This window comes from Megalopta genalis, chromosome 3 (assembly GCF_051020955.1).
Source record: "Megalopta genalis isolate 19385.01 chromosome 3, iyMegGena1_principal, whole genome shotgun sequence".
NCBI classification, from domain to species: Eukaryota; Metazoa; Arthropoda; class Insecta; order Hymenoptera; family Halictidae; genus Megalopta; species Megalopta genalis.
The window spans coordinates 1,908,386-1,923,327 of record NC_135015.1 but is presented as its reverse complement, the minus strand read 5'-3'; the positions used below and the strand labels follow the sequence as shown (position 1 = coordinate 1,923,327).

Below are 14,942 nucleotides of genomic sequence, written 5' to 3'. Positions count from 1 at the left end.
CGTGCCCACTCGCAGCGGCGTTCCTGCATCCTTCGATTCTCGATTGGTCGAGATCGCTGGAATGTTGAGGGGTGCCTGGCTCTAAGATGTCCCGCATAGCTCCTGCCAGACTGAACGTGAGGGTCGTTGACGAGAAGTATGCGTGCAGCTGTGCAGTCGAGAGCTCGCCGACTCTTTCAAATTTCCATCGAAGATTTCAAAGTATCAATTATTTACACCGACACTTTTTTTTCTGTATTTAACTCTACATTCAACAGAGCTCAATGAAATTTGAGTTACAATAGATTTTTAACAGAAGCTTTTACTTACGATAGATATTTACTAGAAACTTCAACAAAAGTTTCAATTACCACAGATTTTTAATAGACATCTCTAATGCAAAAACTTGTTTGAAATTGTGACACTTGTCGTTTTTCCTTACGGCCACAGAAACAACTAAACGTCCAAATAAATTATACAATCTGCCCATCGCTCGTCCTTTCTGCGATAATACTAAGGTAACCTGTATCCGTGGGAACACGCAACCTTACCGAGGATTTTCAAGGGCGGTCGAAGGAAGAGCAAAGTGTCCCTCAGGAAAGAACGCGAGCCGTTGCGAATAAGCGGGTCCGTTCATTCGCGCATTCCTAACACTAAAATTGCATACCTCCGTATATGCGTGCATAGTGGCTGGAAACAAACGAATGGGGTTGTTCGGCCACCATAGAGGGTCCACTGGGACGGGACAGCGAGGGGTAGGAAGGTGGGTTTTAGGTGAGCCGAAGCCGGGATGCGGGGACGGCGCGGGACAAAACGAGATACGGGACAGGGAGAAAGAAGGAGGGAAAGATAGATGGAAATAGGGTGCACGGGGGCTCGCCGTGGGAGGTGGGGGTGAAAGGGGTAGATACGGTGGTGGTGCCGATGGTGGTGCCAGTGGCGGTGCCAGTGACTCGGTCGAACGACGAGGGGTATGGAAAGCGTAATCGTTCTAGCCCCGGACCTCAACGAACTGCCCCTACGCTCCGTGCTCACCCGCTCCGCACCCCTAAACCCCCGCACCCGTTTTCTCGCTCGCTATTTATTGCCCGCACTCGGCCGGTTCACAACATAAATATGTTACACCTATGGCCACACCTATTGCCCACGGCTCGCGGATTCCTCTGCAGGCATGCGGCCAGTCCGCGAAAAGAATTACACGGATAAATGTTTCGCTCGTGTTTGCCCTACGTGTTTGTCTCGCCTTTGTTTCGTACCTTTTCCTCCCCAATTTTCGCTTTTTTACTTCGTTTTTCTTTTCTGACGAATTCGAGGATTTTAACCCTTTGGAAGTCGAGCGGCGAATCTAAGGCACCGTTAAAAATTGTTGTATCACCTTTCGAAATAATTTGAATATTATCGAATTCGTTTATATTTTAAAAAGTTGTTGCAAATGTGACTGTTGCACGGCTCACAAAATTCAATTTCACATCGATAAAATGCACTTGGATTTCGAGTTAAAATCGTTCTGTCTGCAAAGGGTTAATCGCTGCATCGATTTGATGAGTCGAACGATTTTTTCGTTACGCTGCTAATAATTTTGACATCTTTCGGCAGTTCAGTGAATACCGTATAATTCGATTTGTTATTACGAACAAAATTTGAAGAGCACGATGCCAAGTTAAAAATACTGACGATTGAAAGAAACGAATTCGATCTTCACTTTATAGAAACATAAATTCGATATTATGTCTTCGAATCGATTAAATGATTGCCGCAAGCGATTCTCGGAGCAATTAGAATCGAACGATCCGTGAAACGGCGAGTGTATTTTCGTGAGCTAATTGGGATAATTACGTGCAGAGGGAGAATCAATTCGCTATTACGTACTCATTGTATCAACCCCTTTCGTATCGTCGCTGCCTTTAAAACGGAACCTGTCGACAGCCTCTTACCTAAGAGACACACAATCTCCTGTAATACGTCTGCAGGAATCGAGGGTGACGTAAGAGCAGGCCTGCGAGGGTTTCGAAGTAGGGGTAGCGCGGAGGGTCGAGTTTTCGAAGATAAAAGAAAGACCAACTGTTGAATATCGTCCAGGCCTGTTACGTACCCACTATACGTCACTGTCTACGTTCAATTATCGATCAACCGCGAAAATACCGATAAACACTTGACTCCGAACGACTCCCGAAAAACTTGGCGCGAATAAAATCGAAGAAAAGGTTACTTACGTTTCTCGTGATTCTGGAACGGAGAGAACAGCTTTCCCCAAAAATTGGTCGTCGAGTTTTCGGTTGTTCACAGGATCACAGATCTCGACTGGTTTCGTCCCGGTTCGCGAAACTTTGTACGCGCGATTATGCGTCGCGATTAAAAAAGAAAGGAGTTCGATTCGGATCGACGGTGAAATTGGGGGAAGGGGGGGTCGCGAAGGTGGGGGAGCGTCTCGAGCGAAGGAACAATGGACAAAATCGACCGGACGCGTTCCCAGCGGCGCTCGTCTTCCGAGGGTGAGTTGGAAGCTCGACTCGCGGGGACGTCGGGACGCCCAAAAGCTCGACAGCTCCGCGGACGCACGTGCAACTCGGCCGCGTGGCACGTGGTGTTTGCCGGAGTGGCTCGGCTCGAAAGCCGCTCAGCAGAGCTTGCAAGCTCGCGAGCTTTCATTGGCCGATGGGTGGAAACTGCGCATGATTGCGGGTGTGGCCAGAAGTTAAGGGGCGGAATAAGCTCGGTGTGATGATAGGGCATCCCCGAAAGGGGCACGTCTTCGTGGGTGTCCACGTTCCGCCGCAATCCCACCCCTAACGTGCTTTTTCCTTAAGCTCCTAACGAGCGTGAGAACCGCTCTCCTGTCCGAGCACCGAGAACTTGCCAACTGACTTCTTCGGCCCGCAGCCGGGGAGAGGGCGCGTCGGTTGGACTTCGGGGGTAATTAAGGGAAACTAATGACACCGAAGATTCTCCGGGATCCGCTGCACCCGATTCAACCTCCTCTTGCTACCTACTGTTCTTCTACGAATTTTTTACTCCGCTCACGAACTGCGTTAACTTCTTCTCTGGAAAGTACGTATCTGATGGATGGAACGTTTAGAAATATTAAGTTGTTCGGAGAATTATTTCCGCTTCCTCTTATTCTTCTTCTGTGGTTTCTTTAACGTCGCATCGGAAAACTATAATTTGTCATATATATTCGTTGCTCTGAGCAATTTTATTCTGTTCTGTATGTGTTCTTGGAATGCTAAGCCGGTGTCTCGTTTTATGTTGAACTTTTCTCCTTGTGGTTCTATTACTCTGCCATCATATAGTATGCGACTTATTATTATTTTCTTTTTCTCGAAAAATTTATTAAATCGTCCTTCGAATGTAAATTAGGAACTTCACGAGTATGAGATTCCGTAATTGTCAGTAGATTCCGTAATTGTTAAAGATTATGAAACAAAGTGGTCAATACATCACTGAATAAAATTTACTTTGAATGTTCAACAATCGTCTTTTATTTCCCTTGAAAAAACGGAATTACTTTTTGAATAACTTAAAAGTAGTTCTTTATCTATTGAATGACGCTGCGTTCTTGTAAGACGATGTTTCGTAGAACAAGATAATATGTACAGGGTGTCTCGTCTAACTGTGTACAGTGAAATATCTCGGAATGGGGTGAAGCTGCGATAAAAATATTTATACGAAAGCTGTTCAGTATGAAAAGATGGCTTACGTAGACTTGACAATTTTTTCATTCATATAATGGTAGATATTTCAAGGTCAACTTGAATTTCTTAAAAGTAGGCCATACAGTTTCTTATTCACATTACGACTATATCTAGTTAAATGGAACACCCCCTCTATGTAAAGGAAACACAAAACTCTTATATTTTTGGGAACGTTTCGAATTATTTGGTTCAGAACTGTTGCAATATAGTCAGAAAAATAAAATATTACAAAAAGATACCAACTGCCCTTGTTGCAAAACATTTATGATACTATAGTTGTATTGGTAATGAAACATATTGTGTTGTCAAAGAAACATATGTGAACGTGTCCATTTTAACATAAAAGCAAAAACCTGCAAATGGTCGTAGTTAAAATAATATTCACGAGCGATACAATGAATTATATAAGAAACTTTTGCGATGCCAATTTATCGCAAATCTTTCACAAACATTTCAATAACTCTTTGCTATTGAACGTCATTACATTCTTCCGATTCGTCAAAATGTTTCCTAACGTTTAATTTAATCAGATTCCTACTTACTGTGTTGTTATTAACATTACTTCTAACATTATCTAGTATTACAAATTAATCTAGTAAGATACACAGACAACAAATCTTTCATTAGTGCATTAAATTCTTAAATTATATTCCTCAGACATTAAAAAACACGTAAACAAACCACTATATTTGATGAAGCAACGAACATACCCACGCTAAGACATCAATAAATTTGAAGTTTCTATAATTGTTCTGTTACTATAAGACGATGTAAATTACGTAGTTCGCACCGTCAGACTATGCGGTTCATATCATGGGATGAATATCCACAGGGGCATCGAATACAAGAAACCGAAGCACTTGGATGATAATGACACGCTTGACATCGATTGATGGTTTTAATAAAATTACGAGGAAATCTGTTACAAACAAGCAATGACTGGACTATTATTATAATATTTAGAAACAATCGTTAGCCATCGAAGTTCTCCTGTTGTTTTAAAATAGATATAACTGATTCGTTTCCGAATATTCGTCAGTATGCAGTAAATTTTCCCCAATTGTCCCTGAGCTTGTAAACAAAAATGGACAATTTCGGAAGAGGAGATACGATTATTCGAGCCTTGCGGCTCGTTTCTATAGGCGTTGACAATCGGCAACTTTAAAAACGAGCTGCGAGGCTCGAATAATCGTACCTCCCCTTCCCAAATCGTCCATTTTTGTTTACAAGCTGAGGGACAATTGCAGAGAATTTACTGTATTATGCTCACTAGATAGCTTATCTCGCTGCGAAAGAATCGTGATTCCATTCACAAAATTCCATTCCATGACTACACGGACGTTTTGTATGTCGCGATCGATAATTTTATGTGACGAATAACAAAGAAAACACGACATACGAAACGCGGCGTACAAAACGCCGAAACAAACGCTCTAAGTAGTCACGGCCTAATGCGCCACCTAACTGCCGCCAGGTTTCTAACCCTTAAAGTTGCTTGCGAATACTTTACAGATTAAAATAAGATCAGTATACATCGGTATACAATCATTTTCTCTTTTTTTGTAGTATTTAATGGTTTGATACACGATTAAATTCTCAAAGGAAAATATTTTTAATGATTTAAAATATACCTTGTCTTTCAAGAGTGAATTAAACATTGTAGAGTGATTTGTCATTCGTCACTTGTCGTCATTTGTCAAAAGTGATTATCGATTATGGCATACGAAACGCTGAAAAAACGTCCGCGTAGTCACAGCCTTAGTGTAATTTGGATTTCGATGACAGACGAATGTTTCATCCATAAGCTAATCAAATATTATTCATTATTTCTAAATCGAAACAGAATTTGATTCTTCTGTAATCAGAAACTAAGTGTGAAAGTAAACGGAGACATAAAAGGAACAAAAATTGTCACGTCTATCGGGGAAAATATTATACCCTTGCAACACTTTGACCAGTATCGACCCGTGATTAAGATTTCCACTAATAACTTTATAAGTATGAATGTCATTGCGGTGTTTAAAGTTCGAATTATATTCCGTTGTCTCGTCATCAATATTTAAACACTCGAGTAAATGCAGGCACACAGCGAACATGCGATTTTCCTTTTCCTCTGAGATATTATTACAATCGATAATAAACATTGTAAACAACTGTGAAGAAAATAGTACAGCAATGGGTCAACGAAACCCGTGAAAATCTAAATTAATTATCAAAAACCAATCTGGTAAGAATGCTTGTACTGTGGATGAGAATGGACTAGAGTCAGTCGTCCGAGTGTTAAACTCTTAGGCACGACGCGCCACTATAGCGGCTTTCGCGGATATCGTCTTTCAGAACGACACGCCACTATAGTGGCTTTCGCGGATATCATCTCTCTGAACGAGACGCCACTATAGTGGCTCACTCGCTCTCCGTTTGAATTAAATAATCATCTTCCTATGCATTGTTTCACTTTTTTTTTGTCTTCACGTCGATTTACAGCAGTGTCAACAATATACACACGGAATATACAACATCAGATTCTGTGCAGTACATATCAGAATCTGCCGTCCAGGGAAATAGCCTCGCGCAGAATTCAGCCGTACCTAAATGGTTAATATATTAGGTCTACCGGAATGTTCTGTCGGTTTTTGAATTGAAATATAACACAATTTTCATACATTTAATAATATTTATTGTAGAATATACTTTCCATCGTTACTTATGACTTCTTGCCAGCGTGATGGCAACTTCTAAATGCCATTTTTAAAAAATGATTTATTTTTAGAGGCGAAGAACTCAACCAGTGCTTGGTTCACATCAGCTTCAGTTTTGAATTTTTTTTCCTGTAAAAAGTTTTGCAAAGAGAGAAACAAGTAATAATCGGAGGGTGATAGGTCTGGGGAGTATGGTGGATGCGACAGAATTTCCCAGCCTAGCCCTGCGATTTTCTGACGAGTCGCCAAAGCAGCATGTGGTCTGGCATTATCATCGGTAGCCATGTTTTCACGATCGCGTCTCACTTAATAATGACATGAGACATCTTTGTTTCAGTGTATTTAGGAGAGTACATGTGTGTAAATGCAATGATAAAGAGAGATAGTCATATATGTCTCAAATCAACATGTGCATATGGATTGAGACTCGAAGTGACACTATCGGACAGAACCTTCCGGTAGACCTAATAGTTGAAAAGAAAGCCGAATAAAACAGAATTCTACAGACGCTGCGAACACTGGAAATTATGCGTTGCGGCAAGAGGGTTTGAGGAGGAGTAAGTGGTAATGAACTGCACCGTGAAAGAAATCGTAGTGCAAGGGGTTAACGAGCGCGGCAAGATAATTTTCTTTCGTAGCAACAGGTGGAGGGTATTTGGCATTAGCGAGGAAAGAAAGCGGAAGGGTCGCGGTGGCGTATCGTCGTGCAAAGTGTTTTTCGGCCGGGGCGATGCTCAGTCGGTCGTTAACAAATCAGCCCGGACCGGTAAATGTTTGACGAGGTTGCGTGTCCGTGGTAAAGCGAAAGTCTAATCACGGCCGACCGATAAATAAATCGGTCTAGCTAAACAGCGAATCAGTTAGGAGGATAGTGTGATTTCAGGGAAGAGTACGCGCGGCGGCCGATGCTGCGCTGGGATACGATGGTTTGTATGGCGTGTGGGGAGAGAGAGAGTAGGATTTCCATCACGTATTTGCACGATGTGCCTGCTGATTGGCGTGCCCCGGCTACCACCGTTTTAATGATTTACCCTTGGAGAATGGCACTCGAGCTAGGACGGCGTAACGTGATTTATTATTGATTGCCGTTCACGCTGAATAAATGTAATTTAGTTATTCGTCTGTGTTCGTTTTCGGGGGCTGGATGCCGCGTGGCCTTTGAGCGTTTCATCTTCTGGCCGACAGGACGGGCGACCGCGGGACAGACGATTCGAACGGGACGGATAATTGACCCGGCAGTTACGGGCGCGAAACGGTCGCCGTTCGCGGATTTAGGGCGGTCGGATATGATTCATTAGGTGTTATTAAATCGCGGCGCGCTTGCATCTCCGGATACGTCTATAACGGGCAGACGACGGGACGTAAATACGTAATGGGCCGTCGTCTCGGCGCTGATCGTTCTGTATAACGTCAACTATTGATTGCAATTGTGACACGCGCGGCACAAGTCGCGGATTCAAATCCGGCTGATCGGTGTTTCATAAATTCGCAATGACGCACGGGTCCGGCGTGAGTGACGCGTCATATATCGCGCACCCGGCGTGCATTTACGCGCGCACTCGCGGCATATAATTGCAATTAGAGCGGAATTCATTTACATCGATCGGTGTTCGATTTGTTCGGGGAGGAAAGCACGGATTTACACGAGCCCGCTGCACGCGTTAGCCCGCGTCTGGATTTATTTCCGTGTACGTCAATCTCGGCACCGATCCCGCGATGTAAATGGTATTAGATTAGCCCCGGCGCTGCGCTCCGCTGTGTGCTCGCGTGCGAGCGGCACGACCGGCTGCAACACCAACGATTCCGGAAGAGAGAATTTCGGATTCGGCCGGGTTCTTAAAAAGAGAACGCTCGTTTTACATGGATCGCGTCAGAACGCGAACCGGATCGGTACGTCGATACTTCCCCCCCCCCTCCCCTAAAAACATCCCGGAACCGTTCTTTGCGTGCGCCAAATACCCGATTCGAGGATAAATATTGACAACGCTTTGCTATTTTCCGGCGCAGCTGTGCATTCATCTACTTTTGTTCGTCTATTTATCAGGAATTTACCGTTGAAACAGTCTATTGAATTTCGTTGTAAAATTTTTTATATCTTCCTGTGCAAGATATGATATTAACCGTTCGCTCTTCAAAGTATTTTCTCCCTTTTATTTCCGAATTTGCTGTAACATTACATACACTACCAATCGAAAGCGTAACAGCAACGGCGAAGCAAATGTTTGCGTAGCGTTAGCTCCAATTTTATCTCTGTTAGAGCCCGTAAGCGTATCCATTGTTATTTATATGATAGTCAATCCGTAACGAAGACCTCTCTGAATCTTTTTCACTAACTAGATTGTTCCATTAGGTTTCATATGACGATTCGGTAGACGCATTTTGCAAGAAAGAGTGTTCTCTTACGACCAATAGAATACGGTAATAACATAATGTCAAATTTATATAAATTTCATATTTTTTTTTAAGTCACGTCAATATGAGACCATTATGCAATATGCGCGTCAATTGATGGATGGAGTCGATACACAGGTTTTCTGCATTCAGCGCAATACTTTTGAAACACGGTTTCGCTCTAACACGGTTCGATAATTGGGGAAATCCCCGTCCAACACGGCATTCCTACAACACGGTTTCGTTCTAGCACAAAATAAAATAGACGGCGAACCTATCAGTCATGAAGTCGCAGAAATTCTGCACGATTTTGAACAGAATCTATGGCCGGAATCAGTTTAATATTTAGATGCAATCAATTTAATAAGAAACAGAGTCGAAAGTGTACTAGAACTTGATGAGTCAGAATTAAAAGGACGTTTAAAATTTAATGATAGAAAAAGAGACTAACGAAGACCTCGGATCGATTAAATTAATTCACAATCGATCCTTTAAAATTTAACCCAAAAACGTTTATGGGAAGACGTGAATCTCGTTTGGGTTCCGCCACTGTGAAAAATGTATACAGTACCATAACCAAAAACTTCAAAATGTTTGCTTATACATTCAGGAATATTAGTTTATTATATACAATTTGTTATAACTACTTGTTATATACTAGTTTGTTATAACAATACTATTAACTATAATACTATTGTTGTATATTTTTCTATTAAATTATCCAAGGAGAGTTTATCCAGGAAAAACAAACTTCTGAACCAATCGATTGTCAACAACATAAAATATGATGGAGCACTTAATTTAACAATCACCAGTTTGTTATTTACTGTTTGTGGAAGACGAGTAATACGGCTCATTGATTACGCAAATATATAACTTTTGACTCGATTTCGTGGGAAGGCCCGGCCGGTCAGATATTAATTAAACGGTAATACGGCGCGAGGTAATAACGGCGCGAACGGGGAACTGTAAACCGAATAGAAAATGTATGGTCAGGGGCGGAGGAGAGAGTGAGAGAGGGAGAGAGAGAGAGAGAGAGAGAGAGAAAGAGAGAAAAAAAGAGGAAGGATTTGTTCTGAAAATTTCATTTCGATTTTTTCAAATACCACGCACCGCGCTGCCGCCGCATCCGGGATTAAAAGCTAATTCGAGCGATCCAGTTTAATTGAGCGATTAACGGCTAAATAAAGCCTGGCTTCCCGTCTCTCTCGCCGCGTCGGCTCGCCCTCTCTTTTCCTACCAATGTCCACTTTCCTCACCCTCTCTATCTCCCTTTTAGAACAAATCGTTCGTGATGGTGTCCAGCTCGGTGGAAAATATAATTCAAAGATATTTATGGCTGGATTACCGCTGGAATTGGGTATCTAATATACATGACCGGTTCCGCGGCCCGGCCGGACTTTAACTGTCCGCTACGGGGGTTGCGTATCGACATTTTAAAACCGTACAGCAATCACGATCGCGCGGTAAACGATCGCCGATTATGCGCCGATACGGTACGGTGTCCGGCGCGCGAACGATCCCGTGGCAAACGACAATTTGTACAGCCCGGTTCCTCGTATAATCAGTCCTCGAGCCTCTAAGTGGTATAAAAGGGAACCGGGACAAGAGTTTCCCGGCGGTCCTGGGAAAGGATTAGCCGCAATTGATAGCCACGAGTATGGAGGAACGTGCTTGAATCTGGCGTTACGCACCGGAGCGCAGACCATGGCCAAACTATCCCTGTTGTCCCGAAAGTGTGCGTGCCGTGGAATTTCGGGCCCCGGTTTGTGTATGTGCTGTAAAAAACGATCGTGGCTGGGAATCGTGTAAAAATCAACAGTAAAGGATGAACCACTTGAAAAGTGACCATGCGAAACTATTTTCGGATTCTTTTTCGTTTTTCGAGAGATTATAAATATTAAAAAAAAGGAAAATAATAAACGCCGCAAAGCAACGTTTGGACTCGATAGTTTTATTTGTTCGCCGATATAAAAATGTTTTCTGTCGGCTGGCCGGGGATCTATTTAAATGTAAATAAAAAAGTAGCACGTGAAAGCCTCTTCTGTTACGTTGACTGGAACTTTGATGTTGGAATAAAATGCGGCGAAGGATAAATAGCATTTTTAGTGTTCAGCAGGCAACTTTTGAATATTGTTTTAGAAGCTACGTCAACCGTTTTGTTAGCAACTTGCTATCCATTTACTGTGATTCCTTTGACGCTTTGGTTACAGATTCAGTAACCCCAACAACTCCATAAAATCAAAGTAATTTATTCAGTGAAATAAAAATCGAAAAGTTAAGATGTACGATGCTGACTGTTTGCATTTTATAGATACTAACCTTCGTTACAGTGAATACTTTTCGACTTCAACATTCTTGTTTATCGTAGCCACGCACTTTGGATACGATTTATGTAAAGAATTTTTATCTACCGACAGTTTTCTGCTAGTTCTTTAAAAATCGAATGTCAATAGTTAAGATTTCCTTAAAAAATTGTTTCAGATTAATCTAATGTAACAAGTTCTTTTGACATTATTATTTAAAAGGAAATTATCGAGATCCCCTTGGACACTGTTCAGTCTCATTGTAAAGCCCATTAACGAGGCTTCCGGTAAATAAAGTATTAATTATTGAAGCTTTAACGCTAGAACTACCAAACAGATCAAAATTACTTGTTCTTTATCTTCTTTTTTTTACAGTTGCTGAAATTATAAAAATGTTTCTTTGATATATTTTCCGATGAAAATTTCTTTGTTCGAGCGTGTTATTCTAATAGAAATTGTACGATGTTTGAGAAAATGCAATCTTATCATTGTTACAAACATACTGTGAATTTTACGGATTTATAATAAAAATTGATGGGTGCAATTTGAAGCAGTAAAAAAGGTAAACAAATTTAAGAGCGTCGATGTATTAAAGTGTTTTTATTGGAATTACTTAAGAAAAAAGGAAACTTGGTTTCTTAAAACTATTTTTAGTTTGCATAAAGATCCATCATCTATCTAATCATAAAATAATCCACATTAGTAGTATTTAGGGTTCGGAAGTTCTAGTGTAAAAATTTCTTAGATGCTTCGTTGCTAACAGAAGAGCAAGATACTATTATCTTTGTAAGCTGGAATCTCTAGGTTTAAAATCCTTTCCGGCCGGTTTTCTAATAAAGTAATTTTATCGGTCGTTACGTTCTGATTGTGTCCGCGTCCTTTAAATGGAGGAGCGGTCGTAGACCATACCGAACGCGGAATTAATTAGAAGCAGCTGCCGTTGCGGAGGCTAGGCATGATCGCAAGGTTAATTTTGATCCTGATCCAGAGTTAGGGCCAGACTAGTGTCCAGTGTCCAACGTTCTGCAGTGTCCGGTGGTTAGTGCCGGACCAGATGTCGCCACGGGCGTGACGTCACTGGTTAACTACCCTTTCGCAACCAACACCACGATTGCCGCCACCGCCGCCAACCCCCCGGTACCTTCACCGCACCCGACGGACACGATATACGGGGATGATTCTGATTAATTACCGATAGTTACACAAGCTGACGCCAGGCCGTTGACAACCCTCGTCAACGAACGGCGAGCCTGCCCTCCCCTAGGGCTATCGAAAATCGCATGCCCGATTAACTTCTTTAAAACCGAGCGCCCTCTCGATGAAAAACTGGCGCTTCGCGATTGTTCGCTCGAATACGTATAAAAATTCACGGGCAAACCGAAGGAACGACGACGCGTTCTTACAAAGGAAACACGGATCTTCGTCGAAACGTGGCAAAGTTCGTCCGAAATCGGCCGCCACGGCGAATCCATTTATCGATTCGTCGAGGTTTAATTCATTCAGAGGGCCGCCGGGAAGGATTGTTATGCGAGAAGGGATGAAAACGTGCGAGCACTAGCATCCCCTCGCGAGATGCATCGGGCCACGACCGACCGATCGGACCGCCAATATTTGGCAATTACGAAATATGAGTTTACATTTAATAATTGCGGTAAACACCGGCGGACGCGGCGAGTGGCCACAGGGGGTGGGCCCAACAAGATATGGTCGCACGTTCGTTTGCTCGCTCGCTCGGTCACCCGACCGCTTCGCGTTTGGGGTAAATTCCGATTTACCCTCCGTGATAGGCATTATTCGACGCAACCCGCGACTACGTTTTATTCGCTCCAACACGCCGCGAACCTCTGTTTCCCTTTATCATCGTCCACCGAGATAAATGCCCGCCGCCCCCGAGTTTTTGCCCCCGCGTGGCCGCACACGCGCGAACCTTTCACGCTCGCGTCTGCCTTCGACGTACATTTTTTTTCTCTCTCTGTCTCTGTCTCTCACGTCACTTCCTCCCCCTCGCGCACATTCCCTCTCGCTCTCTTTTACTTTCTCCCTCTCTCTCTCTCTCTCTCTCTCTCTCTCTCTCTCTCGTTCTCGCTCTCGCTCTCTATCCGTCTCTCTTCCGATTCTCCCCTCCACGAGCACCATGGCGTCGATTAAACCTGGGGAACACTTGAGAAACTGTTCGAACGGGGATTGACGGGATGTGGAGACTGTCATAGACGACGGAGCCTCCTCCGCTGTCGCCTTCTAAACCTATATGTATACTATTAATGAGAATATGATCAATACTAGCAAACATTTCCCACGGGATATTTACCGTGGCGCCGGTCCGCCGCGTATCGATACCGTATTTGCGATCTGTCGCGGTTATCGACAGCGACGTTTATTCAAATGTAATATCTCGTCCGCCGACGAAGATTACCTGCTTGGAAAATGTGTCCCTCAGGTACATCGATTTTCCTTTGCCCCGCCGGCTGTCGCGTCGTTCCGTCTCGCGACCCCTTCTTTCACCTACGAATTATCTTTCCCCGACGAGCATTGATAAAAACTTCGCTATCGGTTGCCGCATTAGCTTCTACGTAGCATAGATACGCTGATGATTGCCTGATTTCCTGTTTGACATTCGTGGAACTGATGGTGACAACGATTTCGTCGTAACCGTGGCTGCATAGAGCAATTCCGATTCTTATCTATCGATATTTTCTTGACGGATTTCTGAACGTGATTTTTTGAGATTTTGTACTTGGTTTAATACAGATAGCTGATGGTTTCACAACTGAATACTAGAAAACTTGGATTTAGGTGGGATTTGTGGAACTCATTGAAAATGGAAACAGATTTTGTCATTTCGAAGAACTTAGGTGAATTCTTGCCATAATGCGTGTAAAACTTTGTTGTAAATATCATGTAGTATTTTTCATTTGACTTTTACAGTACGTCATCGTGGAGTATATGCTCGATATCTTTTTTTTATAAAATACTGTTTTAAAAACAATATGTACCGTATTGATACGACATGTGTAAATTAAGAGTGCGAGTGTGGTAACAAAATATTTGATTTGATGTGGGAGATTATTTAAAATAATATTAAAAATATTGTAACAAAAGATCGAAAATAATTGAACTCCAAATTGAAATGTTATTTAAAATAAACATAATTTGAAATGCATGTATTTTATTAGGTACATGTCAGTAGTTAAATATATTTAAACGACAAACAATTTATTTATTTTGACAGATATTATATGATCTCTTGAATTTATTCTGCAATTTCTCTTCATTTATATTTCTCTCTGTAATTCATTTTTATAGCCGAAAAATATTCCTAGCAGAAAAAGATCTTTTTGCCACACATTCCTTCTATGTGTCCTGGGTAACACAGATCTGATTTATATTGAAGATTTACTGGCTATTAATAAGCATTACAAACATTGTACGAATAAATACCATAATTTGTAAAATTAAAAAACTACGAACCCTTTAAACAAATGAAAACATCTCTTGAACAAAATACATCTGTACTTATATTTCAACTACTAGAGAGGTCAAGTGATTAGAGAATATAGCGACTATATAATTAATACAGACAGTTTGCATCAAATGGAAATTTTCCAAGTCTATTATCAGCAACAGAAAAGAAATAAAAATGAATATTTTCTTACAATGAGACTTTAACGAATGAAACTTTGTGTAACATAGTGTGCTCAAATTCTACAAATAAGTTTACAGCTTTTTTATGTCACCTATTCACTTTTGCCATGAATGCATAAAATCAGCAGTCTAATATTCCTTCATAGAAAGATCTTTCGTCAAACAATTTCCTCCGATCGTTTCGTCCAAAAACTCGTAATCCAGCGCGCGAGCACAGCGACACGATTAATTAT

At 42.0% G+C, this 14,942-nt stretch overlaps 1 protein-coding gene across 4 annotated transcripts in view; it reads right to left on the bottom strand.

The window, feature by feature from the left end:
- LOC117227254 (LIM domain only protein 3) overlaps positions 1-2,606 on the bottom strand; it is a 148,918-nt gene extending 146,312 nt beyond the window's left edge. The window contains exons 1-2 of one of the 4 annotated variants that reach the window (XM_033482350.2): positions 2,193-2,605; positions 1,849-1,913 (exon numbers count right to left, since the gene is read on the bottom strand). The gene's annotated coding sequence lies outside the window, so the exon portion shown is untranslated. Of the gene's footprint in view, positions 1-1,848; positions 1,914-2,192 lie in introns of all 4 variants that reach the window. The other 3 variants (XR_004492026.2, XM_033482351.2, XM_033482349.2) reach the window with 3 other exon arrangements.
- Positions 2,607-14,942: the final 12,336 nt, after the last annotated feature.